The sequence below is a fragment of the Mus musculus genome, chromosome Y (assembly GCF_000001635.26).
Source record: "Mus musculus strain C57BL/6J chromosome Y, GRCm38.p6 C57BL/6J".
Lineage (NCBI taxonomy): Eukaryota > Metazoa > Chordata > Mammalia > Rodentia > Muridae > Mus > Mus musculus.
Genome location: NC_000087.7, coordinates 71,669,043 through 71,692,261, shown reverse-complemented (window position 1 = coordinate 71,692,261; position 23,219 = coordinate 71,669,043).

Below are 23,219 nucleotides of genomic sequence, written 5' to 3'. Positions count from 1 at the left end.
TTCGATCCTCTTCCATGAATATGGTCCTCCACCTTCCATTCACCCTCAGATTCCACAGAAAATGGCGATCAGGAGGCTTTTCCTCACATAGTGGGCTCCTGGGCCTGAGATTCCCCACCCTGTCACACCTCGATTAACTGTCCAACAACCCTGATCAGGGCAGACTATCACTTACAGCTCATCTAAGAGGAGAACACCTTCCAAACCGCACCCTTCTGTGCTTAGCTCCTCAATGGCAAAAAAAAAAAAAAAAAAAAAAAAAAACCGTTGTCAGGGGCCACACCCAGACAGAAGACTCAGAGGATCCTTTGTGATGCCAGCTTGAGCAAATAGGTCTCACCAAAGGACTGTGCTGATTGGCTGAATACACCCTGCGCATGCGTTCACGGAATACCAAGTACTTTGAAGGGAGATTTTAGAAGGTGGGAGTAATCTACTGGCTTTAAGACAAATGATTTCCAGTTTGTTGGTTGACAAGTGCTTACAAACTTGAAAATCCAGAACAAATATGTAACATATGAAATACAGCAAATGGCTCTACTTAATTTCAGCTGTAGAGGCTCTTGTAAGCATTTTTGGTTTTTTATTTATTTATGTGCATAAACATTTAATAATGTGGACTTCTGCATGTACACACGCACACCAGAAGAGTCTATGCTGCCCTAAGAGTTCAGAAGGGAACATGCAGATTTCCTACAACCCCTGGTACTCTCCTTTCTCTACTTTCCTAGTCCTCAGCTTGATAGAAGAGTGTGCTAGGCAGTGCAGGCCCTCTCTCTCTCACTTATGTGCTTGGCCACTCAGGCCCACTCTCTCACTTAGGAGTTAGGCTGGGCAGGTCCTCTCTCTCTCTCTCTCTCTCTCTCTCTCTCTCTCTCTCTCTCTCTCTCTCTCTCTTAGGTGCTAGGCTTCACATGTCCTCTCTCTCTCTTATGTGCTAGACTGCCCAGGGCCCTTCTCTCTCTTATGTGCTAGGCTTCCCAGGACCTCCCTCTCACTTAGATGTTAGTCCTTGCAGGCCCTCTTTTTCACTTATGTGCTAGGCTGGGCAGGGCCTCTCTCTCACTTATATGCTGGGCTGCCCAGGTCCCCTCTCTCACTTATGTGCTAGGCTGAGCAGCCCCTCTCTCTCACTTATGCCTCTGTTGCCTACAGACGCTGCAAGAGAGCACTGTTTCTCTGAAACTGTGATTGTGCATATGTTATGAGCCACAATGTGGGTGCTTTGTGCCTGGTCCTCTGCATAGAATAGGTGCTTTTATTATTATTATTATTATTATTATTATTATTATTATTATTATTATTATTATTATTATTATTATTAAATTTCAAGACAGGGTTTTTCAGTGTAGCACTGTCTGTCCTGGAACTTACACCAGGCTGATTTTGAACTCAAAAATCCTTGTCCTCTGCCTCACAAGTGCTGTGATTGAAGGCATGAACCAACACTGCCTAACCAAAAGTTGCCCTTAACAGCTAGTTTTTCCATTTTTTCAACTAGTCTAGTGTGTATTTCATGTACCCAAGAGCATTCCGCCCATTAACTTGCAGTGTTTTCCTACTTGTGCATTAGATTTCCAAGGCTGGTTTGGTGGAAAGAAATGAAAGGAAGTAGTTAGACACTTTAATAATAATAATAATAATAATAATAATAATAATAATAATAATAATAATAGAAACATTTTAATGTGTTTAAGTCTATCATTTTTAAAATGTATGAGTCCTCTTTTTATGGGTTCACCTTCATGAAAGAAGGGGTCATCAGATCACTTTGTATATGGTAGTAAGCCACCATGTTGTTGCTGGGAATTGAACTCAGGAACTGTAAAATAATAGCCGGTTCTCATAACTGCTGAGCAATCCCACCAGTTCTAGAAATATATTTTGATTTAATTTTTATTGCATTATGATAAGAAAATATACATAATTTCAATTTATCTGAATTTGTTAACATCTAAAAACATATTTTGAGTAAACAGACTTACATCACATTCTTCTTTTTATTTTGTACCCCAACTCTTCCAGCTGATGCCCACTCAAAACCTATCAACCTTCCATTTTTTATCATGTTCCTTAATATTTATAAAATATTGTAACAATAAAAATGAATATTAAAAATGTTGTTTGATAGAAACAACAATCAATTTATATATTTGTCTGCAGCAATACTGAAAATTCTTTTTTCTCATAAATTTTAAATAACTGCAAATATATTAACTGTATGATATATTAAAATAATATATCACTATTAGTTTTTTTGGTGAACATAAATAGTCTTTTGGTTTGTTTGTTGTTTGTTTGTTTGTTTGTTTGTTGTGTTTTTAGGAGATCTTAAAATTCTTGACTTACAGATTATGCTAACAGGACCCTGAAGTTGTCTTGTGTGAGGATAGTCCAGTGACTGGCAAATACAGAAGTGGATGCTCACAATCATCTATTGGATGGAACACAGGACTCCCAATGGAGGAGCTAGAGAAAGTACCCAAGGAACTGAGATGGTTTGAAACCCTAAATAAGAACAACAATATTAACTAACCAGTACCTCCAGAGCTCATGTCTCTAGTTGAATGTGTAGCAGGAGATGGCCTGGTAGGCCATCTGTGGGGAGAGAGGCCTATGGTTTTGTGAAGGTTATATGCCTCAGCTCAGGGTACTGCTAGGGAATGTAGGTGGGAGTAGGTATGTTGGGGATCAAGGAGAGGTAAGGGGGGAGGCGGGAGGGGACTTTTGGAATGTAAACGAAGAAAGTATATAATAATTGTAAAATTTAAAAAAAAAATCTTGGCTTACTGTGATACAAAAAAAAAGAAAAGAAAAAAAGAAGAACAATTTATGGACACTGGATTTCATTGTAATAAGGCTGTACTTGAATGTCCCTCACATCACCAAAGTATTTTACCTCCATAGTACTAAGGGTAGAGTTGATATATCTGCTGTGGCAAGGAATGAACTGTAGGCATGATTTTTGGATACTAATTTCCTGCTATGTTCAAAGCTATTTGATTTGAGTGATTGTTGTCATTCTCAGGCCACATGTAACAGGGTACATTCACTTATGGAATGGGTGTTTATTAAGATGGTCTATCCATGAAGTCATTGATCAACTGTTTCAATGAAGAATTGTTCTGCTTGGAGAGTGTCACAGAAGTTAGTTGATGATAGAATTCAGTTTTATTGGATGTGATGTTTTTTCAAAAGCATTCACCTTAGAATAATAGTAACTTATAAAGTCCTCTTCAGAATTTATACAATAATAATAAATATCAAGCAAAGCCTTTAGTCTCACTCTTTGCTGTTCTCTTATAAGCCACCTCCCAAATTAATTGTCTACATTTATTTTGGTTTATAAAGAGTTTTGAAAAATTTAAGCTGTTCTGAAAACCATAGTATAGTGTAAAAATATCAAATAAACAATCCTACTAATACAGAGGCTGAGATAGGGGAACCATGTTTTCAAGACCATTATGTGGCACACAGCAATACAGTGTTATGTATAAACAAGAAGAAAGAATATATGGATTATACAATATTGGACTTATTAATCCTATTTACGAAATTAGGAACAACATAATGAAAAACGGACAATTTCTAATTCCTCATATTTTTGAATTTCATTCAATTAGGTTATGATGGTAATATTAATTTTCATATTAATAGATATTAAGGTAAAGTGATTGTTACTTTCTATTAGTTTTATTCTTAGAGGTGGAAGCATGTTTTTGTGGATTTGTTGTAAGATTACTTTCTTGTTTCTTCTATGGTGTAGTTTCACTCCTTGTGTTGTTGTATTCCACCTATTATTCTTTGTAGGGCTGGATTTAAGGAAAGATTATGTGTAAAATTGGCTTTGTCGTTGTATATATTGTTTTCTCCGTCTATGGTGATTGAGAGTTTTGTTAGGTATAGGAGCCTAGGCTAGCATTCATGTTCTCTAGAGGTGGAATAGATGCTGGGATTAATATCTTTTTTATGAAAATACATCCATGAGTTGAGAGAGGAGGACTTCCACTGGCCTTTGTACCCTAGTGCCATGTTCTAGGTGCTGCTAGTGAATGGGGAAATAAGTGACACCCCAGTGACAACAGAAACCACCTCTTTCAGAATCCAACCTAAGAATGTCAGGCAGAGTTTATTTTGGCTGACTCATGGTAAACAGATCTTATATAGAGAGGGTGGGACTCATGTATCGCTTCAGAAAATGCTTTTAAGTTTAGTCTTATATATTTTACAGAGAAGGAAAAGAGAGAAATAACTTCATGAAGGATAACACCCAAGAAAGCAAATGATCAAGGCAGCTTTATAGCAACACACAAATCTGCCCAACAGTAGTGTTTACTAGTGGTTTGTTGGTGTTAAAAAGCCATGGAGGCTACTGGACCATAGAGGGGCTGGAGAAAGTCAGATTGCTTTTTGTTATTGTTTTATTTTATTTTAACATTTCCCTTTTGAATTCAGGCAGTCTCATTTTAGATTTTTCCTGCTGCTAAGACCACTAGTGTTCTCTGGTACATTCAACCTTACTGATCTCCAGGCGACTAGACTTGTCAGGATCAGAGTGGAAACTGGATATTTTACAACCAATTATCTGGTCCACTTGCCTACCTCTGGTTATCCCAGTTTCTCCACCTAAATTCGTTACTGATAATTTCCTCAGTATGCAGCCTGCCATGATTCACAGACAGGTACAACAACTGCTTCTGACTCAGTATTAAATTCAAGTCCTTTCTCTTCTTCAGGAATGTTAATATTTGACGATATACAAATTTATTTATCTGAGGTAGAATGGGCTATGCTAACCCATGGAAGAAGACACTCTACAGTGTTGTAATGCTGGCCATCTACAAGCTAACCACCTGACTAGTTTAACTGGTTAACTATAACTCCTTTCCTTTGTGTATACATTGTGTAACCTGGACTGTAACAGTGAAAAATATACTCTGGGCGATATTGCCTTTTGGATTATAATTGATTTAGATTGCTTCTTCACTGTTGAATCAGGAACTGCTACAGAAAAATAAAATATTTTCTATGTTATTTTTTGTTTTGGGGTTGTTTGTTTTCTTTGTTTTTTTAACATACAATTTCTCTGCATAACCCTGGCTGTCCTCAAGATCAATCTGTACAGCAGGTTTACCACAAACTCACCTGCCTTTGTGTCCCAAGTTCTGGGTTTAAAACACACACCACCACCATCCAGCTCAGCGTGAAAGTTCTTAATTTTAGTGAGGATCAATTATTTCTCTTAGAATGAATATTTCTTCCATGAAATCTAGCACTCTTAACTCTCTTAATCATACATATACTCCAATTTTCCTAAATTTTTTTTGTTCTTACCTGCCCTTGTGAATTATTTTACATACAGTATGAAGTTGAGATTGAGTGTGAGGCTGACTCTTTTACCTATTATGTGTCACTGCTCTCGGGTGAAACAAAACATACAGCACAAATTATATATATGCATAATTTTATAAAACTATGGTGTATATATTATATATAATTTATTTTATATGTAATATATTTTATCATTTATAATATTTTGTTATATAATATACTGTAAATGTAGTTTAAATATACTTTAAAGTGAATTACAGGGTGTGATCCAACAATAGCTGTCTACCAACTGATATTCTAAGAACCTCATAGTTATTCAGTCAATGAGGTGGATTGTCTCAGGTAGTCTCCAGTGTATTATGGAATACTGAAAATGGCCTGTATTGACAGTGAAGAAATGGGCTTCCCAATGAGGGCAAACAGGCAAAGAAAACAAAGTTTCTTCTTCCATGTCTTTCATATAGGTTGCAGAACATTTATATAAGTGTGTGCCAGGTTTAAAGTGACTTTTCCCACTTGAAAGATTCAGATTCAAAATGGATCTTGCCATCTCAAATTACTAAGAAAAAAATCCATTAATGTCTTGCCCAGTCATTTGGATTTTAGTTAATTTTTGATGCAGTAAAGTTCAAACCCAAGAACACTCATCACATTGTCCAATTTGCTCCCCATCATTTATTGACATTTATAGCCTTCCTTCATTGAATTGCTTGTGTGTTTTGTTAAAAGTTACTTGGCAATTTGTATACATATGTCCAGACTGAGCTGATTGACTTTTTGTTGTTATTATTTAACTCTTAAACAATTATAGATAAGCCCTCATATCTATTATACAATATTTTTCTATTTTATTCATTCTTGTTATTCTTTGCATTGTGAAGAAAGAGATGGCTCAATTCTTAAACAGTACATGTTAAACTTCCCGTTCTGTTTATAGCGCCAAATATAGTTTAACAAAAAAACTGTCTAATGTCAGGCAGTGTGGGAACAGGTCTTCAATCCCAGCATTTGGGGGGTGGGGGCATAGGCAGGCGAATTTCTGAGTTTGAGGCCACCTTGGTCTACAGAGTGAGTTTTTGGAAAGCCAGGGGTAAACAAACAAACTTTGTCTAGAAAACAAAACAAAACAAAACAAAACAAAAGAACAAAAAAAAAAAACAAGAATAAAAACCTACTTGTGTCTCTAAGTCTTCTGGTCTCTTTGGATTCTGAATACATATCACACACACACACACACACACACATGCACCCTCACACACAGAAAAACACCGTTCAGATTTTAAAATACATTATCTGACTCACTAAGAAATAAAACTACATCTGTGTTCCTGTTGCCAGAAAACCTTTAATCATAATACAAATTTAGTTGAACATGAATGATTTTATACAGGAGAGAATCCTGTTTAACTGTATTGAATGTGGGAGACCATTCCTTCAAAAATGTCACCTCATTAAGCACCAGCTGACCCACATTGCTGACCATCCCTATACATGTAACCTGTGTGAGAAAATGTTTAACAGATGATCAAGGCTTCTCAGACACCAGAATGTACTTAGTCAGAAAACTCAGACAGAATGGCCAAGCTAAGGAAAATTAGCATATTGCAGGGACAGAATGTAAAGAAGGTTTAAAATCTAGAAAATTTGGGAGAGTTATGTTTCATATCATAAAAAAAGATACAATAGAATTCTACATTGTTTCCCACTGTCTTTCATTATCTGTGTTATCCACACATTTTTTTTTGTATTAGTAATAAAAGAAATGAGTATTTGTTTGACATTTGTATCCATACCTATGTTTTTGTTAGACATCTGTGTCCATAGCAATGTTTTCTTAGACACTATCCTCTGGTTTCAGGTACCATGGACTATGATTTAATTCTTCACTTTTCTCAGAAGAGATGTAAAATGCTATTATGGCCCTTGAAGTCAGAAAGAATTAATATTCATGGCATAGTTTCAGTGGCTATAATGTTGACCGTCATAGAATACCAAAACAAAGATTCAGGTAAATTTATGAACAAGATGATAAGACTGTGTCTTCCTTCAGTGTAAGCATGGTAGTTGTCACCTCAGTTTCTCCCTTGACATTGTCTATTTTCAAGGAAGCTTGGGGAACACAAGAAGACCTGAAAGCCAGCACAAACCTAAGAAAGTTGTAAGCATTTGAAGTCCACTTACAGATCTCACTGTCCATACTAGTTATCCATCTCTGTGGAAGTAAAAGAGAGCAGTAAAGTGACTTTGATTATTTTGGCTTTTATTACACAAATTGGAATTTTTAAATGATTGCATACCACTCCTGTGCCTAAAGGGATGTACAATTTGTGATTTCTTAATTTTAAATGAGTATAGCAGTTTTCTCTATAGAAAAGTTTGAGCATTAATTTATTGATAAGGTCAGTGCATGGGAGCTTCTGTACCCTCTCCAACATGGTATGCATCTGATACTCGAGGGTCTCATCCACTAGTAGTCTGGCAGAGAAACACATGTGGCTTATACATTTGGTCCCAATTAGAAGCAGGGTAGATTGAATCCCAGGTTTATGTTGAAATAACAACTGCTTGGTCAGGAGGATACTTCTTAAGATGGCCGTGTAGTCAGAGAAGTGAATCCTGGCTTGTGAGTTCATGAAAGACAAATTATATTTTGCTAGCTACTTTAAGCAACATAGTAGGTTCACACACCAAGACACACAGACACAGACACAAACACCAATACGAATTCACTGTAGGATCTCAGATAATAAAATTCTCCTTAATAATAATTGTTGAGATGAGTTTTCTCTAACACCAGAAAATAATCTGTCCTGGAGCTGATTTTTTAAATTAGTTAATCAATCAACATCCCAAACCTAGTATTCCTTCTCTTCTCTGCTCCCTGACTTCTCCTCCACTCCTGCTACCCCAATCCACTCTTCCTCAATTTTTCTTCAGAAAAGAGATCTTCCATGATAACTTCTAGTTTTGGCTATTGTAGTTGCACATCCACTCATATTGATGATAGACAAGGCCTGGCAGAATTTCATTCCATTGGCTATGGAAATAGAGCTAAGTGGAAGACAGGCTATGTGAACAAATCTTAACAAAAATTTACTCTCATTAACCATAAAGTCTTTTTTATTTCTCTTTTTATTAATTAGGTATTTTCCTCGTTTACATTTCCAATGCTATCCCAAAAGTTGCCCATACCATCCCCCCACTCCCCTACCCACCCACTCCCCCTTTTTGGCCCTGGCGTCCCCCTGTACTGGAGCATATAAAGTTTGCAAGTCCAAAGGGCCTCTCTTTCCTGTGATGGCTCACTAGGCCATCTTTTGATACATATGCAGCTAGAGACAAGAGCTCTGGGGTACTGATTAGTTCATATTGTTGTTCCACCTATAGGGTTGCAGTTCCCTTTAGCACCTTGGGTACTTTCTTTAGCTCCTTCATTGGGGGCCGTTTGACCCATTCCAATAGGTAACTGTGAGCATCCACTTCTGTGTTTGCTAGGCCTCGGCATAGTCTCACAAGAGACAGCTATATCTGGATCCTTTCAGCAAAATCTTGCTAGTGTATGCAATGGTGTCAGCGTTTGGAAGCTAATTATGGGATGTATCCCTGGATATGGCAATCACTAGATGCTCCATCTTTTCGTCACAGCTCCAAATTTTGTCTCTGTAACTCCTTCCATGGGTGTTTTGTTAACTATATTACAAGTACATCTTTACATTTTTTTCTTTAATATTTTTACATTTTCTACATCTTCCAAGCCTGGTGGACAAAGTGCTCTTTTAGTCAAATTGTATTAATTCATACCAATATTGTCCAGGGAAGTTTCTTGGTAAGCCCTTTAGAGCATCAGTTTCTTGCTTTCAGCTGTTCCTTCATCATGAGGAATAAAGTATAAACACAGTACATAGCCACAGTTTCTGTCATCGATGAGGACTTGGTCTGTGAAAGATACTATGCAGATTCTTAGCCTCTGAACTTGGCAATGGTTTACAGATGCTGATGTGAGCAAAATGAGGAACTAAAGGACAACTTTGTTAGGTCTCAGGTCTTCTTGTGCACACTGTTAACAGATAATAATATGGGGAATGAGATCTAGTTTTTTAGTGCAGAGTCATTTGCCCCTGGTCAATATTAAAAGTTTTAAACATTTCTTGAATATCATTTACTGAAATTGAATAAATTTTAAATTTAAATTATGTAATTATAACAAAAAGAAAAACAACAGCAATTAATAATAATAATAATAATAATAATAATAATAATAATAAACAATAATACAGTGAGACTGATGAGCCTTCAGTGACAGGACTTGAGTGTCTATGATAGAATTTGAGTCAGGCATTGTGTACTCACACATTAATTATGAGGATCTTGCTTAATTTTGTGTACATAGAACTGGATTATCACATGGATATTTTCCCCCTCTTATATTCTGAGCATGTGAAGAAAAGTGATGTTTCTCTTTCTTATACAATTAAACAGATTCCATAAAAGCTTATCTTCTCCCACTTCTAAATAAGCATTTTCGTTTAATTTATTGCCATGTTGTATGCTTTAACTGTTTGGTAGTTGTCTGTTAATTTTTGGTTTATCTTACATATAAAGCAAGTTTGATAAAAATTTGGTACGGAATTTTATGCATTTTATAATTGTAAAAATATTATTTTCACTCAACTCAAAGTGCTCTGTGGTTATAAATTGGCCTCTCAGTTAGTAATACACAACACAAATTCAATTCCACTTAACCCTTCTGAAAATGAACTTGCATGGTATTGTCTGATTTGAAGCTAATAAATCTATTTAACTAAACCAGAGACATTTGTGTTAGGAAGGAAACTACTACTGTCTGTTGTTTAGAAAATGGAAAAGTTACTTCTACAGTAAAAGAAAGAAAGGAGGGCCTGCCTTCAGCAATTGTGGGAAGTCTGTGTTGCATGTGCATTTTTCAGTTCAGCAGCATCTAGGGCACTCAGAATACACAGAGATTTCTTCATATGTGGCGAGAAAAACCAAATCTACAGGAATCCCAGGCAAGTGCTTCAAGCGAAGTCTTAGTCGTGCGAAAGTAGATGTAAAACCTCCCTTCTGCATGGGAGGTTTGTAGGAAACAAACAAGCTCCAAATCCTATAAATGTAGTCTCTCTGAAACTTCCAGTAGGAGGTCTGCTTGTTTTTATATGATTTTATACATTTTAATGTACTTACATTATGGGTACATGTGTTTGATTAAGTACATATGTGTGTAACTGTGCACAAACCACTGCACATGTGTAGAGATTGCAGGACAGTGTGGAAGAGACAATCCTCTTCTTCTACCATGTATATTATTTCAGAGATGAAGTTCAGGTACGCGGTCTTGAGTGGCTAGTAAACTTACTTGAGTGGCTAGTGGGCCACCTCATACATTCCTTCAGCTTTAATTCTTTACATCCTCTGAAGATTGCCTGTTCATTCATCATGTCAAAACCCACAGAGACTATGAAGGTGGTCATGCTGCAAACCAGCATGAGTATAGAAAATGAAGCAACCAAAGTTTAAATGAGCCATTGATATTTCTTATCATTCTATCACTCCCATAGGTCGAAGTGGTTAAAACTCTCACCCAAGGCCTTCTAATATCAGTTGCATTGAACTAAAAGTGTCTGTAGCAGTATCTGTATGCACAGCGCCTGCAAGGTCTGAGATAGAAAGAGCCCAAGCAATGAGAGGGAAGGGCGTGCATGCCACTATCTTTATCTCAGAAGTTATTTCTAGTTTGTAGCTTGGAAAGGAAAACATTCAAATTTCCACTAGGGTATCACTGGGTATGCAAACCATGCTTAAATCTAAGTCTCTAGTTCAGCATTGCCTGGCAAATGAAAATCAAACTGGATAATAATCTTGGAGGTCCTTTATATAATAAGGTATTGGCAGGGTTCTTTAAAGAATACCTTAAGGGTCCTTTGTTTATATATTATGGTTTGCAGTTTTTTTTGTTTTTATGGGATTTCTGAGTGTTTGTGAACATATATGTCTCTGTGTCTACATGTATATTTCTTGTGCTTTTTCTTTGCCTCTTTTTCATTATGTTTGCTTTGTTCTGTTCTGGTTCATTTGTTTATTTTGTATCTTAATCTTCATTATTATTGTCATTAGTATCATTAATAGTATCATTATTATTTAGATGCCTGTTTGTATTTTAATAAAGGGAGAAAGAAAAAGTGTGAATTTGGGTGGGTCGAGAAGTGGAGAGGTTGTAGAAGGATTTGGGGGGACAGTAATCTGAATCTATTGAATGAAAAACTGTATTTTCAATGAAAAGTGTCTTCCCAGAAATTTTGATCTTACTATTAGTACAAAGGAATCAAAAACTTATTTTTTAAAGAATCATATTGTATACAGAGGAAAAAAATGAGAGCTTTTCCAACTGAGAAATGTTTCATTTTGCAAGTATGGTAAGGACCCTAGAGGTAATAATCAAGAACACAGAGCACAACACAAAGCAGAAAAAAGTACAAAGCACACACAAATATACAGGCAGGAATCAAATTAGTCAATTTATTGACCTTTTTAATGGAGCACAAATCCTCATCCATTCTCCATTCGGACAAAACAGATTTGCTGTTGTCTCCAATGACTTTGAGTAGGAATTCATCCAGTAACCTTTCTCATCTATTTCATTAGAGCTGACTCATCCCTGCCAAGATTCCAGGACAGGAAAAATAGACTCCATCATCCACTTGGGTATGTGTGTTTCCAAGTTCCATCATATATATTCTTCCTTATGCTTGGTGAACCCCTACATTAAATTATTTTTTCCTACCTCATAACTATAATTTCCTACTGTTATAAATCCTAACATACATACCTGACATAAAGATAGTCTTAGACAACTCCAGATGATCACATGATTAAACAACTAAAATAGATCACATCTATCCTAGTACAGTTCTGGAAGGCAGAAAGTGTAAAAATCAAGGAGCTGGCTAGTCTTACTAGTATTTCCTGGCACTGTGAATGGCAACCTATAAGTTCTAAGTCCTTGTGACACTTTCATGGGAGTTGTCTAGGACTATCTTTATGTCAGGTATTTATGTTAGGATTTATAACAGTAGGAAATTACAGTTATGAAGTAGGAAAAAAATAATTCTATGTAAGGGCTCACCAAGCATGAGGAAGAATATATATGAAGGAACTGTAGCATTAGAAAGGTTGAGAACCACTCTCTGGATGCTTGAAAACAGAAAGCATAATGGAGTCATAGGCTGGTCTTGGCATCAGTCTGATATCTGCTTCAGACTAATATCTTGCTTCCTTTTGTTTCTTGTGACCATGAGGGGAATAACCTAGATAGTATAGTCAAAGGACCAATCTGAGGACATGTTCAGAATCCATTTTGTGAAAACATGTGCTGTTGTATCATTTGGACAGGGCTGTCTTTGGAACCAGTGCATGCACATGAGTGCTTTGGTGCTTTGCTCTTTCTTTCTTTCTTTCTTTCTTTCTTTCTTTCTTTCTTTCTTTCTTTCTTTCTTTCTTTCTTTCTTACTATCTTTCTTTCTTTCTTATTTTTTTTGAGGCAGGTTTTCTCTGTGTAGGCTTGGCTGTTGTAGAACTCATTCTGAAAACCTGGTTGGCCTTGAACTCATAAATTTGCCTGCCTCTGCCTACCAAGTCCAGGGAATAAAGGCTTGCAACACCACACCCAGCTTCTTTGATTTTTTTTTTATTCTGCTATTAACTTATTGTTCCCAAGGTTTTTTATTTTATTATTTTATTTTATTAGATATTTTCTATATTTACATTTTAAATGTTATCCCATTTCAAGTTTTCCCCTCTAAAAACCCAATAACATGTCCCTCCTACCCCTACTGACCAACCTAAGCACTCCTGCTTCCCTGTCATGCCATTCCCTTACACTGAGGTATAGAGTCTCTCAGGACCAGGATCCCCTCCTCTCACTGTGTCCAACTAGGCCATCATTTGCTACATATTCGGTGGCAGCGATGGGCCCCTCACTTTGCATTATTTGGTTGGTCTTTTTTTTTTAATTACATATATTTTAACTTACATTTCAAATGTTGTATTCTTTCCCAGTTTCCCACTCCTCCAGAAACCCCCTATCACATCCCCTGTCCCCCTGCTTCAATGAGGGTGTTCCTTCACCTGTGCACCCTCTCCCACCTCACAGTGTGGTGGCTAACAAGTTTATATCTCTGTATCCTTATCATTCAACACCATATTGGAGATCCTGCAGCTTATAGGGAAAAGATGTCCAGATTCTGAGAACTGCAGGGTACCATCCAATACATCAATCTCAAGCCACATGTGGGTACATCTTCCTAAAAAACGTGTCGTCCTGTTAATAGCTTTCAGTTGGATCTTTAAGTACCTCAGCAAAGATTGAGGTGACTGCTCCCTGCATAATCACTGCCCACTTCATTTTGGGGAGCATCTGTGCCAGGAAGTCAGGGTAGATATCCACATAGTTGATGCGGATTTCAGTGGCCTGCAGGCACAGATGGAAGTCATGCATGTCCAAGCCTTACACATTTGAGCTTAGGAGATAGTATGTGAGCAGTTTCATGTTGTCATTTTTGATTTCTGCATAGGACATATTGTCTTTCATTAATTTTGGGATTTATTTACATTTTAAATGATAGCTCCTTTCCCATTTTCCATTCAACAAATCCCCAACCCATCCACCATCTCCTCCCTTCCCTTTGAAAAAAGGCTTAGTTTGTATTATATTTCTATATTGCACTCCATCACTGAGTGAAATCAAGACAGGACACATGTAGGAGTATAGGCAGGGTACATGGAGAAAGGCTGCTTATTGGATTGCTTTCTCAGCACAGTTTTCTCAGCTTTTTTTCTTACAAAATTTAAAAGCTTTTTTTTAACTTTTATTTTAATAACATACCCACAAACACACACACGCACACACACCCACACACACACACACACACACACACACACAAGACATAAGATCACTAAAGAACAAGCGAAATGATTGTAAAGCAATGTCCTAAATGTATTTCATTATCTCCAGTGCCACATTTATAAGTCAATTCTAGAGGCCTTATGTCTAATCATATTTGGCAAATGGATATAACCCATTATGCAGAATTTGGAAAACTAAAATATGAACATGTTTGTATCGATATTTGTTCAGGATTTCTTTTTGCTTTTTTCTGCTTCTCTGCATAAAGGAAAGGTTTCTAAAAACGTAATTGATCATTGCCCACAAGCATTTAATGCAATAGGATTGCCTAAACATATCAAAACAGATAATGGGCCATCCTATTCTAGTAAAAATTTTATTTCATTCTTTAAGGAATTTGGAATCAAACATAAAACTTGAATTCCTTATAAGCCCATGGCAAACGGAATAGTTCAATGTGCTCATCAGACCTTAAAAAATTGGCCTTTTATGACAAAACAGTGGCAGTTATATCCCCCAAGGTCACCAAAGGCGCATCTTGCCTTTACTTTATTTGATCTAAATTTTTTGCAAACTGATATTAAAGGTCAGTCTGCAGCAGATCACCACTGGCATCCAGTTACTTCTAATTCTTATGCATTGATAAAATGAAAGGACACACTAACTAAGGAATGTAAGGGTCCAGATCCGATTCGAATCTGGGGAAGGGCTCGGTTTGCATTTTTTCATAAGAACATGGAGCACAGAGGCTGCCCAAGAGATTAATTTGTTAGCTGAACACAGATCCTGAATCTTCTTATAATTATCACTCTGAGAACTAAAATTCCTCTTTTGCATAGAATTTAGTTGGGGACTCATCCTCCCAGAAAAGCTGTTTTCTTGCTACTCTCAGAGCTTTGCAATTTGCAACTGAATAAAGTATCTGGACTTCCCCAAAAGAAGCTTTGCATTGCTACTTTCTCATTGTCTGGGTCTCTTTTTCTTAAGCAGGTCAATCAACATCCTCCAATCAGACTGCAGGGGGAGTGCATCCCTGCAAACAAAGGCTTAAGGTGGCAACTGCTATTTTCATTCTAAAGACATTCTACCATGCATTTTGGCTTTAGGTCTGATTTGAAAAATAGGTTTATTAGAAGGGCTAGGAAGGCAGATATTTCAAATATTAGAAGAGATTGGTTTTTATTCTGATAGATGGTCTTAGTCCCTTTGCTGGTCTCTGGTTCTCCATCCTTGCTGTTATTGCAAGCTCCCCTAATTTCCTCAGGCTGTGGGAATAACAGAGATGAGGAGGATGACCTCCAGCTCCTAATATAGCCTAAAAGCCACAAATTGTGATGTTACCAGTGGTATAATTCTTGTTGAGGCCTTGCTAAATCTGCTGTTGGCAATACTCCTTTAGGAGATGCACAGTACTGAGAACTGTGCATACTGATTCCTGATGATATGAATACAGTATGGGTACAGCTTCGGTGCAGATATTTACTGTATAATATCATGGGTATTCAGTGTTCTTTGTCTAATATCCACGTAGCAGTGAGTGCATACCATGTGTGTTCTTGTCTTAGGGAGAGATGTTCCACATGTATCTGTTAAATCCATTTGGTCCATGACTTCTATAAGTTTCACAGTGTCTCTGAGTTGAATGGTAGGGATATAAAGTAGGGAAAGAATTTGTTCAACCCATATTACATGAAAAAAATTAAATTAATATATACTTTTTTTAATCCAAAAAGCATGCCTATAGACCCATCTAATGTAGGGAGATCCTATTTGATGTTTCCTCTTCGTAGGTGACTCTAGATTTTCACAAGTTGGCATAAGATTACTAGCACACTCAGATTAACATAAACACATTTTCAGTCATGTCTAAAACCATCACACCAATCAACCGAGATATTCTCTGTACATTCCATGGGCTAAATGTCAGAAACATGTGTGTTTTACAGTGTGTCTCAGCTTTAAAGTGTAAATCCTGAAAGGAGGGCCATGGTCAACCTTCCTACTTCCTGCTTCTAGGCCACTATTTGCTGCCCTGTGGCACTACAAAGGCTTCTTTGTTAATCAGGTACCACTGTGCCATAGATATCTTGAAGTGACAGAGTGTACAAGCATCCATGGGACCTAGATGCTGATGAGAACACTCTTACACCATCTCCTGCCTTCACAACATACTTATTAAGATGGTGAAATATTGGGAAAGTCATGGTAGAACAAATTCTTTAAAGCCCAGGGCTGTTCTCAACAGTCATCTCCTGATTTTCTATATGGACCTCATATGTTACACTTTGAAGTCAACCCACAATCTCATGTTTCTTGTGCAAGTCATTAGAGTGTCAATTAAATCTAGACTTTGGGAATATATCAATAAGTCTGCATTTTCTTCATATTCCCTGCCCTTAATTATGGTAACCTTGCCAAGAATAGATGTCTCACCATTCTCACTGACAGTTTACCTGGTAAATAGATAGTTGAGAAAAAGACATTCTTCTAAGACCCAAATAGCCTAGTTAATCAGTATATGAGAAGCAGGGCTGACATCACTCAGCACAAAAGCTAAAGAGAGTCTCTTGTTTTGTGGAGAACTGAGAGAACAGCAGGGACAGGGGCCTTAATGATAGTCAGTCCAGACCTGGAGGCTGGGTCTAACAGCATCCAAAGGAATACAGGCCAATTTCCTCCAGCTTCCTGGAGGAGCACTGTTTCTCTTCAAAATGTGACAGGGATGGCACCCACAAGGGGGAAGAATGCAGTGTGTTCTAGACTTATTTTGAGCCATCAGGGGAATGATCCTCCCACATTTCCCTTGCTATTACAAATGATCAACCTCAATAGGGGTCATGTAAGCTCTGCTGACACCAGAATCTCTAATTGCAAAACCCTTACAGGAAAGACCAGTTTTCCTCCACTCTAAGGATAAAAAGCAAGGATTGGGCTCATATGGCTAAGCATTTTCTGACTAGCTTTGAGAGAACAGCGTGGTCCAAGGCCCAGATTTCAGATTTGGTGATTACTGACAGTTTAAAAATAAGTACCTGTAACGTTTGCTCTGTGGTACTGAAAAATATTGTCCCCAAATGTATGAACACAAAACGGTGAGCATGTAGCCTAAGGAGCAACATTTCCCTGATTTAACACCAGGCACTTGGCATTCATTCTATACACAGAAATACCCCCCGAGTCTCCAGACCACCCTCCTCAACTGTACATTACAAGCATTACAAGTTTTTGTTATAGCCCATAAGATACAAGTCTTCAAGAAAACACAATCAGACACAAGGCAGAAACAAGAACTCATGTATTGATCAAATTGCATTATCAATAAAAAAATGTCAGCAATGGGTTGACATTGCTTAGTGTCTGCATAAAATTGGTATAAATGGACCTAAAAGTTCTGTAACAGTTCAGGAGTACAAGAAAAACAAGATTATAATTTCTTAGTAATAAAGAGAGAAACACTTTCTGTTAAAGTATTCAAAACCCTGTCTAAGGTAGATTTGTCACTCAATGGTAGTATTTGATTTGTAACTTCAAAAGCTGACCCGTCCAGCAGGTCCAGTTATTCGAGGGTCTCGAGAGGACTTTCTCCTAAGAAATAAATGGGGTGTAGAGAGAGATGAGGATATTGTGCGAACAAAGATATGGAAATGTTCTGAATTACATCAGGACCCCAATGTATTAGCCATGACCAAGGTTTAAATGCACAAGCAAAAGGGGAAGTGCCTTTCAGCAGGAGAAATGGGGCAGAAGCAATGCACCTCAGCAGGAGGGATGGGGCAGCAGGGTGGGGGGGGAGAGGAAGTACTTCTCAGCAGAAAGGAAGGGGCAGCGGAAATTTTTCTTTTGGCGACTATTGGTGGAAGCAGGAACTTGGTGTTATCAGGGTACATCTTTAGGTCAGGACATCCAGCACTGACTTAGGGTTGGAACAATCTGTAGTTGTTCTCGGAGCAGTGAGTCTGTGGCCTGCTTTTAACCCTCTTTTCTTATCGGGGGGGGGGAGAGACCCAATTCAGAGATCAGGACAATAGCGTTGCAGTAATAGCTCCCAACAAAAAGCATAGATGCACTCCCCACCACCAGAAAATTAAAAAAACAAAACAATACAAAACAAAACAAAAACAAACAAACAAACAAACAAACAAGCAAAAAAAAGCAAAAGATACTCCAATGCACTGTATCTGCTTTGTTGTGAGTAAATCCACAAACTTGAATGGATAGCAACACAGGAAGGAATTATGCACAGCAAGGCACACACACACACACACACACACACACACACACACACACACACAAAAGTAAAAAGAAACAGTCCAGTCAAGAAGCTATTGAAGAGAGTCCTTTAAAATTTATGATAAAGAAGATGAAGTGTATTTCTTCACAATTGATGATTTCTGGTGGAGGGCAAGGAAGATTCATTTTTATAGCTTGTGTTTGATATTTTCTAGGTTCTTCTTTTTATACTCCAAAACACTAGATAGGACAGAAATAAAGGTAGAGAGAGGAATTAGAAAATCTCTGAATCTAATTTTTTTCGTAGTGCTTCTTCTTTAACTATGGATATGAAAAAACCACAACCAACTTGCGTAACCAACCACCAAACACCAGACAAAATGTATTAGCTTTGACACTCAATCTTGTGCAAAGTTAATGCAGCAGGAGTTTTTCACTAATGTATGTTGTATGTAAATATAGTATTCCACCAAACTTAGTAACTCTGTATTCCATACTTCCTGCATTCAGCTGTTCACTATTTTAATATTAGTCATACCTATTCCATGCTGTGCCATGTGTTTTGATGCAATTAAGTTTCATCTGGGGACCTCATATGAAATGCAAATATTGTGTGTAAATCTCCCTTAGTGTTACTTCATAAACATGTTTCATCTATGGAGTAACAGTATTAATGCTTTCTGTTTGAAGTACACTTTCAGTGTGCATAAGTAGATACTCCTCTTTAGTATTTTATGATACACTAAATATAACATATAGTGTATACTTAGAAGATGAATCCAGTAAAGGATTTTTAAAATGTTGTGTGAGGGCTTTGTGATTTAAAAAAAAAAAGTGTTCTCAATAGTATTGGCTGAGATTCTGCAGTCTTGTGTGTGCTCTTTTCTAATGAATCATAATTAACGTTTATGCTGAGACTCGGGGAGGCAAGCTTATCAGTAGAAAGAAAGCCATTATCTTGGAATCTCTCCTTTTATAAGTACTCCTATAAGTATATAAATGTCTGGGTGGCCAATTAGACAGAATGATGTTACCCAGAGAGATGTAACCCAAATTCATAGGGCAACAATGTCTAGGTAACTGTCTGGCATTGAACAGTCACTCCACTGTTCTGAACAAACTGATTGTAACAAGTAGTTTAAGCACAGGCAGATAGCATAAGTGTAAGTATGCAAGCCTGTCTTGATTTCAATGTGATAAAGATCGGGGCCCAAAACTACAAAAGGAGGTAATGGGTTCTTTCTGTTTACAAGTCTCAGCTTGTAAATTGCATGATCTAGGAAAGTCAGGACAGAACTTGATTCAGAGCTGGTAAGTAGAGGCAGAAACTGAAGCAGAGATTATGGAAGAACTCTGGATTACTTTCCTCCAAGTCATAGGTATGCGAGGTCCTAGGGGATGCAAAACAGAAAAGAAAGAAAAAATAAGTACCAAACATATCACAATGGTTGACCTACATGCATACTTTAAAGTCTGCTCTTGATAATATTTGTATTCATTTGGAAATCAAGTTCTACATGGCAATTGGTAAACAGCATACTTTTCATTATTTCTATTGGATGGACATTTTTACCTGAAGGAGTGTATTTGTTGGATGTGAACATTCCTGGACTACATGGAGGTCCTAAGTTAGCTTGTATCAGATCCCCTAAAACAGGACTTACATGTGGCTGTGACACACAGGATGATCACTGGGAATTGAATCCCAGACCCTCTGCAAGAGCAGCCAATGATCTTATACTCTGAGTCATGTAAAGATCTCCACATTTCTGGAGAGAGAAGGAAGGTGTAGGAAGAGAACATTACTCAAAATGTCCAAATTCATCTAAGAATAAATTAATGCTTGCAAGGGTCTGTCAAGATACACAACAAAAACAAGAAAAAATTAGAAGGTGTGTAAAAATTTAAAAGAATGTTTGTTTCTGCTCTGTTGTGTGTTCTGACCAGGACTAAATGAACACACTAAATGAAGCTGCACTGAGAAGCATAAAGAAGGGAGGTACCACACTCTGACAAGTGCTAAGGTTGTTTCAACTGTATTTGTGTAATCCTTCAGGGGCTTCTTGTCAAATATAAACCCCCTTTATCAAATCCCCAACAGTAAATTCTGTGTGTCTCATTTGGAGACTGGGCAGAAGATATGTGAGATGCACCAGGAATGATTAAACTTTATGTTCTCTTGCTCAGAAACCATTTTCAGGGATCCTATGAAATCCAAATGTCAGCTCCAGACTGCATAGTATCAGGTTTTTCTTGGCCAATTCAAAATTAGAGCCAATATCTAAAAAGATGACTTATCTGTTACACAAAGTTGCTGCTACCAAATAGGAGGTGGCTATGATTCCCAACACCAACACTGTGGATCGATCTCTCTCTCTCTCTCTCTCTCTCTCTCTCTCTCTCTCTCTCTCTCTCTCTCTCTCTCTGTCTCACTCTCTGTTTCTGTCTGATTGTGTCTGTGTGTGTTTCTGTGTGTGTCTGTCTGTTTCTGTGAGTCTGAATGTGATTGAGTGTGTGTGTTATTATAATGTAGCCCATTCTTAAAATAAGAAAGGCACTTTCACTTTGTGTTTTTTTTTCCTTTCCATTTTGGCCAAATTGTATTGATTAGCACTGGCTGGCCTCAAATTGGCTATGTATGTATGGCTTTCTTAGAAGTCAAAAGAGATATGATATAAGACCCATAGTCATCTGGTTAAAAGCAGGAATCACTGTGATACGCTTCCATTTGTAATATTGTAATATGAAGGTATGTAAGTAGTCTTCAAAATTAATTCCTAGGTGCCAGGGAATGGGGGCAAACACACATTTAATCCCAGGACTTATTATGCTGAGGCAGGAAAATCTCTAAATTCCTTGTCAGTCTCGTCTATAGAGCAAATTCCAGTTCAGCCAAAGATATTCCATGGAATGCAGCCTGGAAAAAAAAAACTTGAAATGAATAAACTTCATAGTTAAGTAATGAATAATTAAAAAAAAACGCTGCGAAAGATGAGTGAAATATGCAATTATCTAGACATATACCAAATCCATAAGATAAACCATCTAAACAGCACCTTAACACCTTAAGAAATAGAACCAATCATGATAATCTCCCACCAAAACAACCCTGGGACTAGATGGCTGTAGTGTAGAATTCTATCAGACCATCAAAGAAGAACTAATACCAATTCTCATGAAAGTGTTCCACAAATTAGAAACAGAAGGAACAATACCGAATTCATTCTATGAAGCCACAGTTACACTGCATATTCTCCTGTGGAGATGGAATGGTCACTGCCTAATGAGGAACTGGTCACTTCTTCCTTTCATACAGGACTTTGTTTGAGATTATTTTTTGCTTCTACCATGGTTAATATTACAAATAGATTTTAAATACAGTTTTAACATATATGAATTTTTGCTTTAGAAAATATCATGTATATTTAACAGGCTTTTAACAATCATAACTTATATTCACAACATAAAAGCAAAAGAAGTTACAACCTATTTAATCAATGAGAGAAAATTAGAGACTATTCTAACCAAATTGAACCAGGAGGAAAATAAGAACTGTACTGAAAAACTGATTTTTAGTAATAAAAATAACAAAAATAATGATAATAATAATAATAATAATAATAATAATAATAATAATAATAATAATAATAATGAAATACATTAGAAATTAAAAAAATGATTACATATATTTTGCTAGTTTAAGTAAAAAATACTAATGAATAATAAGAAATATGTTCACCTGATTTCGAAATCCCAATCCTCTCATTCTATGAAAATTTTGGTTGGAATTTGAAAGATTAGCTTTGTGAATAGTTGTCCAGGAAATTGACAGATGCCCTTAGGTTATGTTGCTTTCAGTTGTTATGGAGACAATGCCTCAATTACACTCCTTTCTGTGGCTTGCAATTCTAGGTCCTCAGTCTGCCACTGCCTCCACCTCCACCTCCATTTCCGCCTCTGCTCTACCTCTGCCTCCTCCTTCTTCCCTCTTTCCTTGTCCATGTCCCTGTCCCTGTCCCAGTCCCTCTCCATGTCCCTGTCTCTCTCCCTGTCCCTGTCCCTGTCCCTGTCCCTGTCCCTGTCCCTGTCCCTGTCCCTGTCCCTGTCCCTGTCCCTCTCCCTCTCCCTGTCCCTGTCCCTCTCCCTCTCCAGCTCCCTCTCCCTCTAGCCTCCCCACTAGCACACAGATAACCCTCAGATTAGTTCAGTTTTAGTACTGATCTACTCTAGAATTTTTTTTTCCTTCATGTCTACTTCCTTCCTAGCTTGTTGTAAAGCTATTTAATTCAATTTGAATCTTCCACATAATAAGAAATTTATTCAAAATTCATAGGCCAACTATTGCTAAGTAAGTGTCTGGTGTTCATCAACCACTCCACTCTTCTAAAGGAAGTGTTTTGTAATCAGAATTTTAAGCACAGGCAGATATCTTTAGTGTTAGTGTAAAATTCTGTCTTGTGTTCAATGTGATAAAGATCAGGACCAAAACTGTTAGAAACCAGGCCTTACCTAACTTGAACTGTGTTTCACCTGGGAGGCAAACAGAGGCTGAAAAGAGAGGGGAACTATATAGGTGAGAGAAAAATGGAGCCAAGACAATTTTCTGATCTAGGCTCAAATATTTAATAAAAGTTTTCACTTATAAAGGGGGAAACCCATTCTCTGCCATGCCAAGTTTCTTGCTTTCCTGATACCAAGTTGTCAGCACAGCCTTTTAGCACTAAGTCACCAAATTCAC